The sequence below is a fragment of the Phragmites australis genome, chromosome 1 (assembly GCF_958298935.1).
Source record: "Phragmites australis chromosome 1, lpPhrAust1.1, whole genome shotgun sequence".
Classification (NCBI taxonomy): Eukaryota; Viridiplantae; Streptophyta; class Magnoliopsida; order Poales; family Poaceae; genus Phragmites; species Phragmites australis.
Window position 1 is genome coordinate 16,338,317 of NC_084921.1, and position 9,958 is coordinate 16,348,274.

The window sequence follows — 9,958 nt, forward strand, 5'->3', positions numbered from 1 at the left end:
ACCACTGGACAGGAGCGTGAGGATGAGGAGAAGATTGTGGAAGCTGTTGGGGGACGGAGGGGGGGGGGGTCCTGCCTTGGAATCGTCGATCGGACCTTTCGCCTAGAAGCCTCGACGGGATTACGTGTCTGCGATCGGCGCTGGATTTCTCATCCGACGGCCAAAAGTCGCGCACACAGTTTGCTACAGTAGCTCGAGCGCTCAGGACGCAGGGATTCTTGGCCGGTTAATATATGTTATATAACTCAAAACCTAAAAACTTTTATACAGGTCTAATTGCAGTATGGTTGTAATCTTAAATTCATGAGATTTCCAAGGTGACAGTAATCAATGGATGTACCATTCAGAAAATAATAGTATAATAAATCAAAATAATTCAAAAGACATATGGATTTATCAACAGAAGCAACAACTATATCTGTATAAATAGTTCTGCACAACAATAAAAAAGGAGCCTAAATCTAACCAGAGGTTACATTATATGTAAGTAAATGTGTAAGCAGGGCTCCTATAACTCAAAAGTTAAAAAATTTTATACAGGCTTAATTGCAGTATGGTTGTAATCTTAAATTCATGAGATTTCCAAGGTGACAGTAATCAATGGATGTACCATTCAGAGAATAAAAAAGGAGCCTAAATCTAACCAGAGGTTACATTATATGTAAGTAAATGTGTAAGCAGGGCTCCCATAACTCAAAAGCTAAAAAATTTTATACAGGCTTAATTGCAGTATGGTTGTAATCTTAAATTCATGAGATTTCCAAGGTGACAGTAATCAATGGATGTACCATTCAGAGAATAATAGTATAATAAATCAAAATCTTTACCAAGAGAGGCAACAACTATATCTATATAAATAGTTCTGCACAACAATAAAAAAGGAACCTAAATCTAACCAGAGCTTACATTATATGCAAGTAAATGTGTAAGCAGGGATTCTATAACTTAAAAGCTAAAAACTTTTATGCAGGCCTAATTGCAGTATGGCAAAATCTTTACAGATATGGATTCATCAGGAGAACCAACTGTAACCATTGCACTACTATGAAATCTAATCTTATCAATTAAATGTTCTCAGAGAGGGAAATGGTGGTGAACCTTTTATCTTTTGTCAGATTCTTTCCTTCGAGCTTGATATCGGTGTCCAAATTTCGGAGCTTCTCTTCTAGCTCGCCGATGGCCTCCGCGCAAGATTTGCCTCTGGAGAGGCTCTCTTTTCGCCCGTGCTTCCCTCTTCCGGAGGCGTCAGAAAACCCACGACAGCACGAAGGGAGGTGCGAGCGGGACCTCGAGGATGGCGTCGACACAGGGACCTACCACCGAGAAGCTCTGTGGAAATGTCGAGGTTGCTGACGCCGTCCACACGGGAAGAAGCCGCGGACGGGGGACGGGGCGGGGAAGACCTCAATGTCGAGGATGGCGTCGGCGCGGGGACCAACCACCGAGAAGCTCCGTGGGAATGCCCAGGTTGCTGACCGCGTCTACACCGGAAGAAGCCACGGACTGACCGGCGCGGGGGGGGGGGGGGGGTGGGAGTGGCGGAGGCCCAGGTCGACGGAACTTCGCCACCACTGGACAGGAGCGTGAGGATGAGGAGAAGATTGTGGAAGCTGTTGGGGGACGGAGGGGGGGGGTCCTGCCTTGGAATCGTCGATCGGACCTTTCGCCTAGAAGCCTCGACGGGATTACGTGTCTGCGATCGGCGCTGGATTTCTCATCCGACGGCCAAAAGTCGCGCACACAGTTTGCTACAGTAGCTCGAGCGCTCAGGACGCAGGGATTCTTGGCCGGTTAATATATGTTATAGACTAGGACCATGAAGTAAATGAGAACAATCAAGTGCATGTAATTACATTTGATATTTTGGCTGCCAGGTCCTAACAAGTTGCGAAATGGTCCGGCCTAAAGTTTGAAGTAAACCGGCTTGATGCACCAGATCGCTTCAGATTTTGCTTACCCACAGGTCACTTCTCTAACCTTTTAAAACGTAATAGCACTGCCCTTTCATATAAAAAGAATTTATCTTATATTAAGATAAACAAGACTAAACCGCATAAAACTCAGTTAATTGAGAAAAACCGAGATAAATCTACAAACACAACAGTCAAACAATGTAACTAAATTATCCATGGAGCATCACAAAATGATTCAAACCGCAACACGAGAATAGAAGCCATCCAAACACAGGGAAAGACCTACAAGGAGACACCTCCATAGAGGACACGACATAGAAGACATTGCTGTCGCCCATCCAAAAAAAACTAATTAGGTTTTCACTCGGAGAAGGTAGGCAGGAAGTACCACGAGAATGCTTACAAGGAGAGGAGCAGTGCTCAAGGGCATTGCCATTGCCAGCACCGATAGAAAACGCCAGGTAGGGCTGAAGGATCGAGATGTCGCATAGAAGGGGGTGAATAGCTATTCCTGAAAAACTAAAACTTCACAGCGAATTAAACAGAATCCAGAACCTCCAGATTCAATCCGGAACTTTCGACCTTATCCGAAAGTTCCAGACTCAACCAGGATATTTTGGTCACAAAGCTCAAAACTAGGATTAAACTACACTTATGCAAATCTACTTGAATCCAAGTGTTATCACAAATCACCAATGATGTTTCCAAATCTTTTCATAAAGCATCTGCATCCATAAACTCGCTAACAAGTAGATCGGGGCAAATTGCCCAAAAATCAGCACACATGAGAGCGAACACAAGAATAACACAAGTAAGCAAAGGAGACAAGTGATTTGTTTCTCGAAGTTCGGATCCAAGGATCCTACGTCTCTATTGAGAAACTCACAAAGAGTCAAGTCTCTTTGAACCCTTTCACTCACCGAGCGACCATGAAGATCGAGTTTGGAATTTACTCAATGTTCTCTTCCCTTACGGAGGCAAGGAGGGCATTCAAAAACTTTCTTAGGGCACACCACAAGCTTGGATGCTCACAAGCAACGTCTAGCCATCTAGGAGGGCGAACATCCAAGAGTAACAAATGCGAAATCGACCAGCTTGATGATGAACCAAGGACTTAAAGGTTGGAGATGAAGCTCACTAGCTCTCACACTTGCAATCCCTCACTCTACTCTCGAATGATTCCAAGAATTGAAGCTTAGGTGATTGGGGAGAGCTCTAGAGAGCTTTCAATGCTTTTGTCTCAAGTTTGGTCGACATTAAATGAGTGGAGGGGGTGAGGGGTTATTTGTACCCAACCCTAAAATTCTGACACTTACAGAGCATTATGGTCTAACCTGGAACTTCCGGATTAGCACGAGGCCTTAGCAACCGAGGACCCCAACCCGGAACTCTATCCAGAGGGTCCAGTAAAAGTCACTAGAATCTGGAGGTTCCAGACCCATCCAAAACTTCCGGGTTAATTAGAAAAAATAGACCGAGCACCTCTACCCGGAGTCCCATCTAGAGGTTCCAGAAACCTGGACATTCCAGATTGCATCTGAAACTTCCGAATACACATAACTTGATAGCAAACTCTGATGTACATGAGGTGTCTTGCGTCTTTCATAATTAGTCTAAATAAGCATTTTGAGCACTGAGACATTTTAAAGTTAATCTATACGCATCCCTCTTGATAGTATGGCATACATATGCTTAATTTCAAAAATAAAATGAATTTAAATCTATTGAGTAGCTACATGCTGCTTCTTTTTTTTCCTTTTTGAGGGTCCCTAACGTCTTTTAACTTCTCTATGAGACTAATACCTGCTCATTAAACTTCATTAGTCCATTGATCGCTTGTCATCAATTATCCAAAACCTACATTAGGGGTCTAGACGTACTTTTAATCTCTCCATTTTTGGTTATTGATGATAACACGATTAAGGCTTACAAATGATAATTGAATTAAAGATTTAAATCTTAAGATATATGGTGAACTCTCCTTAAATGTGTGTATTGATTAAAATTTGATTTGACATCAAATGAGCATTTTGAAAAGATTTTGTGAGAACTCTCTCTATATCTTAGCATCCGTGGGGGTGCAAAAAGTGAGTTTATATATTAAGTTTGTGATGCATATGACAAGATATATCACACAAAGAAAATAAAACTAACATTATACCAATGCATCACATAGGCATCACATACGACTCACACAAGCATAATTAAGTCTTACAAAATAAAGTTCAACATCTACCTAGCACACCACATAGTTCATCACATCATCATAATAAAGTCTTACATGTCCAACCATTGAAAGTTAAAGATTTAGCCGAAAGATAAAGGAACTGATGCTGCCATAGAATCTGGAAGTTCCGGATCAACCCAGAACTTCTAGGTTTTGGCAGAAGATTAGGCAACAGAAAGATAGATTACATTGTCTCTCCCCTTGACATCAAGTCAACAAAAAAGGAAAGAGAAGCAGAAAAGGAGATCTCAGTCGCTATCCTCCTGAAGTCATCATCCCTATCACCGTTGTCATCATCGTCCTCATTTGAGCTCTCCTCGGCACCTCCAATATCTTTTTCTTCGGTGTCTTCCTTATCACTTTCTTGAGCACAAGTAGTAGCGGATGATCCAACACCAACAACGGTGGCTTGAGATTCATCATACCAAGCCCAAGAGTTCTCAAACGCCTCAGGCTAACTTACTTTCTCATTGGAAGCAACCAGTGAGTAAGGAGTCTCAATACCCAATTTTTGCACGAATTTCCTAGCCTCAAGTTTCCTCATCCTTGTATTTATGCGATCTTTATGCTTCTTGATCTTAACTGTATTGTGGGTACATATTTTAAATATAGCTTTAAAAGCTCAATAAAAGAGGATGACCTACTAGGAGGAAAACCACGCAGTCGAACCCACACACACAAACAACAACTGTCAATATCGTGCTGCCTACTATGTTGCCACTGACTCCTCACGCACATAGCGCCCACGGAGCCATCACCAAGCTCTTTGCATGATAGATCTAGGAAGGAGGGACATATTTGGTAAGAGGAGCAGCCCATGCGGCTCTAGAGAGGCCAGGACGAGGGCGAACATTGTGAGAAAAAGACCGGTGTAGCCCACAACAAGGAGCAGCACAACCACGACCACCACGCTGGCCGCGACCACCAAGGCAGGCCCAAGCGGATGAGAGCCACACTGTCGGAGGGTGAACTCCTCAAGCAGGGATCCGAAGGGACCCCCTTTGAGATTCGGCTGGGGGGTTGATTCTGAATCTGTTTTGCGGGTGAAATAAATGGGTGTAAATGCGATGCAGGTGGTGCGGAAGGATCGGATGCAGAAAGCAATAAATGCTCAGGAGGTTTTTAGACAGGTTCGGGCTGCACTGAGCGTAACACCCTACTCCTGTGTGTACGCTATAAATGCTCTGAGAATGTCTCTCGGAGTGTTTGCTAGGTTACAAGAATATTTGTTTAGTCTAGAGCCTCAGGCTCCTTGTTCTTCGATGATCTGAGCTTCTGTGCTTGTACTGAACCTCTGTCTTCTTCTTCCACTTCAACCTTTCTCTCTCTCCCTTCTCCGGAGCGTCCGCTCGACTTAAATACCCGTCGGGGTGGTAGCGTGCCCAAAAAGGGATGACGCGAGTTCCAAGGCACCATAAATGGAAAGCAACCATCATGGGATGTTGCGCGAGGTGACGGGAAGGGTTGAAAACGCACCCCGTTCGATCTTGTAAGTCATCATGCCGTTCTTCAACGGGCGCCGCAGGGAGGGCCCACCGGGTAGTGATCGAGCAGCCCGGCACGCCCGCCCGGTCTTGTACGCCTGACACAGCAGGGCGGCAAGCGGGGCGCCTTGGGCTTCGCGATGTTACCCCGAGACGCGCCGAATGTCCCGCGATCGGACCCGTGCATTAAATGTCCCCACGCCCCCTGCCAGAATGTGGCAGGGACTGTCAGGAAGCGTGAGGGGAGCAGTTGGAGGCGACAGGCCGCGCGCCCTCTTAAATGCAGCATCGGACCTTTCACCAGCTGACACCTCGCCGCTGGGCCCCTGTGGGGGCCACCGGCGAAGGACTTCTTAGCTCCTCAGGGAACGGAGTGCTTGGGAGCCACTGTTCACGGCCCCGAGCACTCTCTCCCAGAAATGACTATTCGATCCTCGGGGAACTGAGTGCTCGGGTGCCACTATTCATAGCCCCGAGCACTCTCTCCCGAAAATGACTGTTCGGGTCCTCGAGGAACCGAGTGCTCGGGGGCCACTATTCACGGCCCCGAGCACTCTCTCCCGGAAATGACTGTTCGGGTCATCGGGGTACTCGAGTGCTTGGGGGCCACTGCTCGCAGCCCCGAGCACCCCCTTCCCGGTACTTGGCTTTTTTGTCATCGGGGGACTAGAGTGCTCGGAGGCCACTGTTCGCAGCCCCAAGCACTCTCTTCCTGACACTTGGTTTTCTTGGGTCATCGGGGAACTTGGGTACACGGGGACCACTGTTCATGGCTCCGAGCACCCTCTCCCGGGACTTAGTCCTCTTGCGCCTCGCGGAGATAATCCCCGTGGGAGGGCGCCACGTGGCAACCAGTTGATCTGGCCTCGGGACTCGGGGACCCCTGGTTCCTATGTCACCGACACATGCCCAGCCTCCGTGGACCTGATTTAGACATGAGAATGCCGCACAAGCAACCGCGCCGACCACCACCACAGGGGCACAACCACCAGTGGTAGCCAGCTCCTCCATGGACCTGATATGGGCCGTAAAAGGCCAGATCCAACCGGAAGGGGTATGGTAGCATCCTCTCATGGCTGAATGACGCAAGCCCATTGCATAGGCCATCGCGTTGTTACCAGCGCTAGAGCCGACAGCCACCATCGTCGATCATGGCCACCACCAGTGGCTAGCTCAAGTCAAGATCTGAGAGGGCTCCTAGGAGACGACAATGGGAGGGAGCACATCATATCTAAAGGGAGAAATGAGAATGGGAAGAAAGAAAAAAGGGAGTTTCAGAGGAACAGAAAGACCATAGACGGATGCTGCTTGGCACTGCCGCCACCGTTGTTGGCCGACCGAGGATGGCCGAACGGTGGTGGTGGTTAGGTTGATTTTCGAGGTTGCCCCATCGTGCCGCCTAGGAGACGATGACGAGGGTGTACCTCACACCACTCTGCATAGGCAGATGTTGCAACAAAATCAGAGGCTTTAGGTGTGTTTGGTCTTTACATGGAGTTTTATAGAGCGGTATCATATAGTTTGGTTGAAGAAATCAGGCGAGTGTAGTCATATTTGTTGAAAAAAGAATATTTGATTGGTTGTATTTGTTTGGATAGGCTATGTTGAATTTATATTTGATTGATCGAATCTAAAATTGTATAATGGATGTAAGAGTTGAGATTGTGATTAGTTACTCGTATAAAGATAATTTTGTGACACTGATAAGTAATTCCGCCTATATAAATGGATGTATCCATCTTACCAGGCTGTGAAGTAAAGCTTGAATCGAGCTTCACTCCTAAACTAGACTAAAGATATATTTATATCCACCATGCCTGATTATAATAGTAGATACGGGTAATCAAATATGCTTTTCTATAAGATTATATGTATCAACCAGATTAGACTAGGTTAAATTTAGATAAACAAACACATTTTTTTTTCCTTTGGAGTTTTCTTCTCCAACCATTTTAGGTCCGTGGTTTACACGTTCTTCTCTCTGACAACAAATTCGCTGATTCGGTGTTAAAAAAAAAAGGTTTGGATTTACTTTTGTGGGAGTGCAGCTGATCTGTATATGCAAATTCAACGGTGACTTGACTGTGCGAAGCCAAAGCCCATTTGATAGATAACACGATTATATTGATGGCATAACCTAACTATCTGGTTTCCTATATCGGTAGTGCTGCGTGTACAGGTGCTTGAAAATGGCATAATACGTCACGGCAATAATTTATGGACACATCTAAAACTGTACATACATGTTTAGACTTATAACATATAACATATACATCTATTTTTTTTTAAAAAAAGTCTAAACATAAACATTTTATTATATTTTTGGGCTTTTTTACACCTGAACTTGCAACACTTATCTGTGACTCATTTCAGTATGTGATAAAAATAGAGAAAGTATTTAATAAATAATCTATTTGTTTGTCTCCCACTTAAATATAGTTATGTTAGCAAATTAGAACGGATCCGTGAGCAATTTGAGAAAAAAGTTAAGGAAATTTAGATCGGGTTTTCAACAATTTTTATGAATAAATTCGAACCATTCAAAGAAAATATTAGATCTAGTTGCCACATATTTTTAGTAAAAAACAATTTATGAACAATTTTGCTGCAAGCAAATTTTGAAAAAGCAAATTGGTTCAAATTCGCAAGTAATTTTGTATACTTTCAGAGTAAATATAGCTGTGCATATCATAAGACTAAAGCATGCATGTCTAACTTTTTAGATTTTAATATAATTTATACGCAATTCTTTCTTTGTTTTTAAAATGACAATGGAGATGCAAATAAAGTGCTTCAAGAGAAAGGACTAGAAACCAAGCTTTAAGGCTTCAGCCCCGAGCAGGCCAGGCCCGTTGTCGTTGGAATAATCACTCATTCTCGACCCATGAGCCTCGCTACGTATGGGTCACATGGGCTTTATTTGGGGGTTTTGTGCGTTGTGAAATAATAGGAAAAGCCCATGTTTGTGCAATAATGGATGGAACACCTGACGCGCATTTTCAGCCCACCAAAATGGACGGACATGGCGTCACTGGCCTGCCGGCGCCATTCACACCCCTGCCGGAGCAATGGAAGAACCTGAGGTTAGCTCAGTGGTTTTGTGCTCGGTTGTTAGGAGCCAAACGGTCCCAGGTTCTATTCCGGTAGATCCTAGGATTTCCTACCTTACCGCCTCGGCTAGTTCTCAAACAGATTTTATTCCGATCGATTCTAGGATTTTCCTACCTTACCGCCTCAGCTAGGTCTTAGCCGAGTTACCATCATGATGGGTCCCAAGCTAGGACATGTATATACACGTGTGTACGTTTAGTGTGACCGTGCGATTTAGAGATTTAGATGGAGTGTAACGGGTCAATTTTTGCCTCCACCCGTCCCATCCTGTCATGAGGTCGAATGGAATTTTTTCTCACCCATCCTATCCCATAGAGTGAAGATTAACACCCGCCCTGCCCCACCCCGCCGTGCTCCGGCTATAAACACACAGTCATAAGCTAACAACTCATCGAAAGAAGATATATTGAAACAAAGAGCTAAAGGAAAATAATTGATTAATAGCTGTGCATTCTAGATCATTTGCAAATACCAACTTGCCAAAAACTCCGGATCAAGTTTAATTAGGAAATCCTACAGTGCGTGTAAGACATAATGCCCCTATACACATATACCCTAGGGCGGTATAGACCACCCTATCTCTACCGGTGCCTCACCCAGTCTTTTCTCCGACAATAATTAAAATAATAATAAACCTGCCCCGGCCAAGGCAAGGTGGATGAAGACCTGGTGGATCAGACGGTGACTTAGACCTCTATGCGTTTGCCACTCGCTAACAGTCTAGAGCCCACCTCTCAGAGTCCGGGTTCAAAAATGCGACGGTTACCGCTCGAAATGCATGGTAAATGACCTTACCGGTCCGGCTCGGTTTCATAATGCGCTCGGTAACCGAATTTGAAATCAAAAAATTTAAATCGATTTTAAAAAACTCAAAAAATTCAGAAACAATTTCATAAAAAACTAGAGGTAATTATAAGACAATTTGTGTAAACATTTTTTTTTAAAAAAATGTCGTTTGCATCATCAAAGAGCTGCTCAAAGATTGAGAGTTCGTAAAAAGGCCGAAACGAGCAGAATGCACAGTGAAATTGGCCCGTTTCGGCTCAGCTCAAATGGATAAGGGCAGTCGGGGTTCAGCTCGTGTTGGTGCATAACTCACTTTCCCCTCGCGTTTGTCCACAGCAAAAATCGAAGAATCATCGTCCGACCGGCCAAATCCGCGACAGTCCGGCGGAAATCCGGCGTTGAAGCTTCGGTTATCGAGCGATTAGCGTCGGTAACCG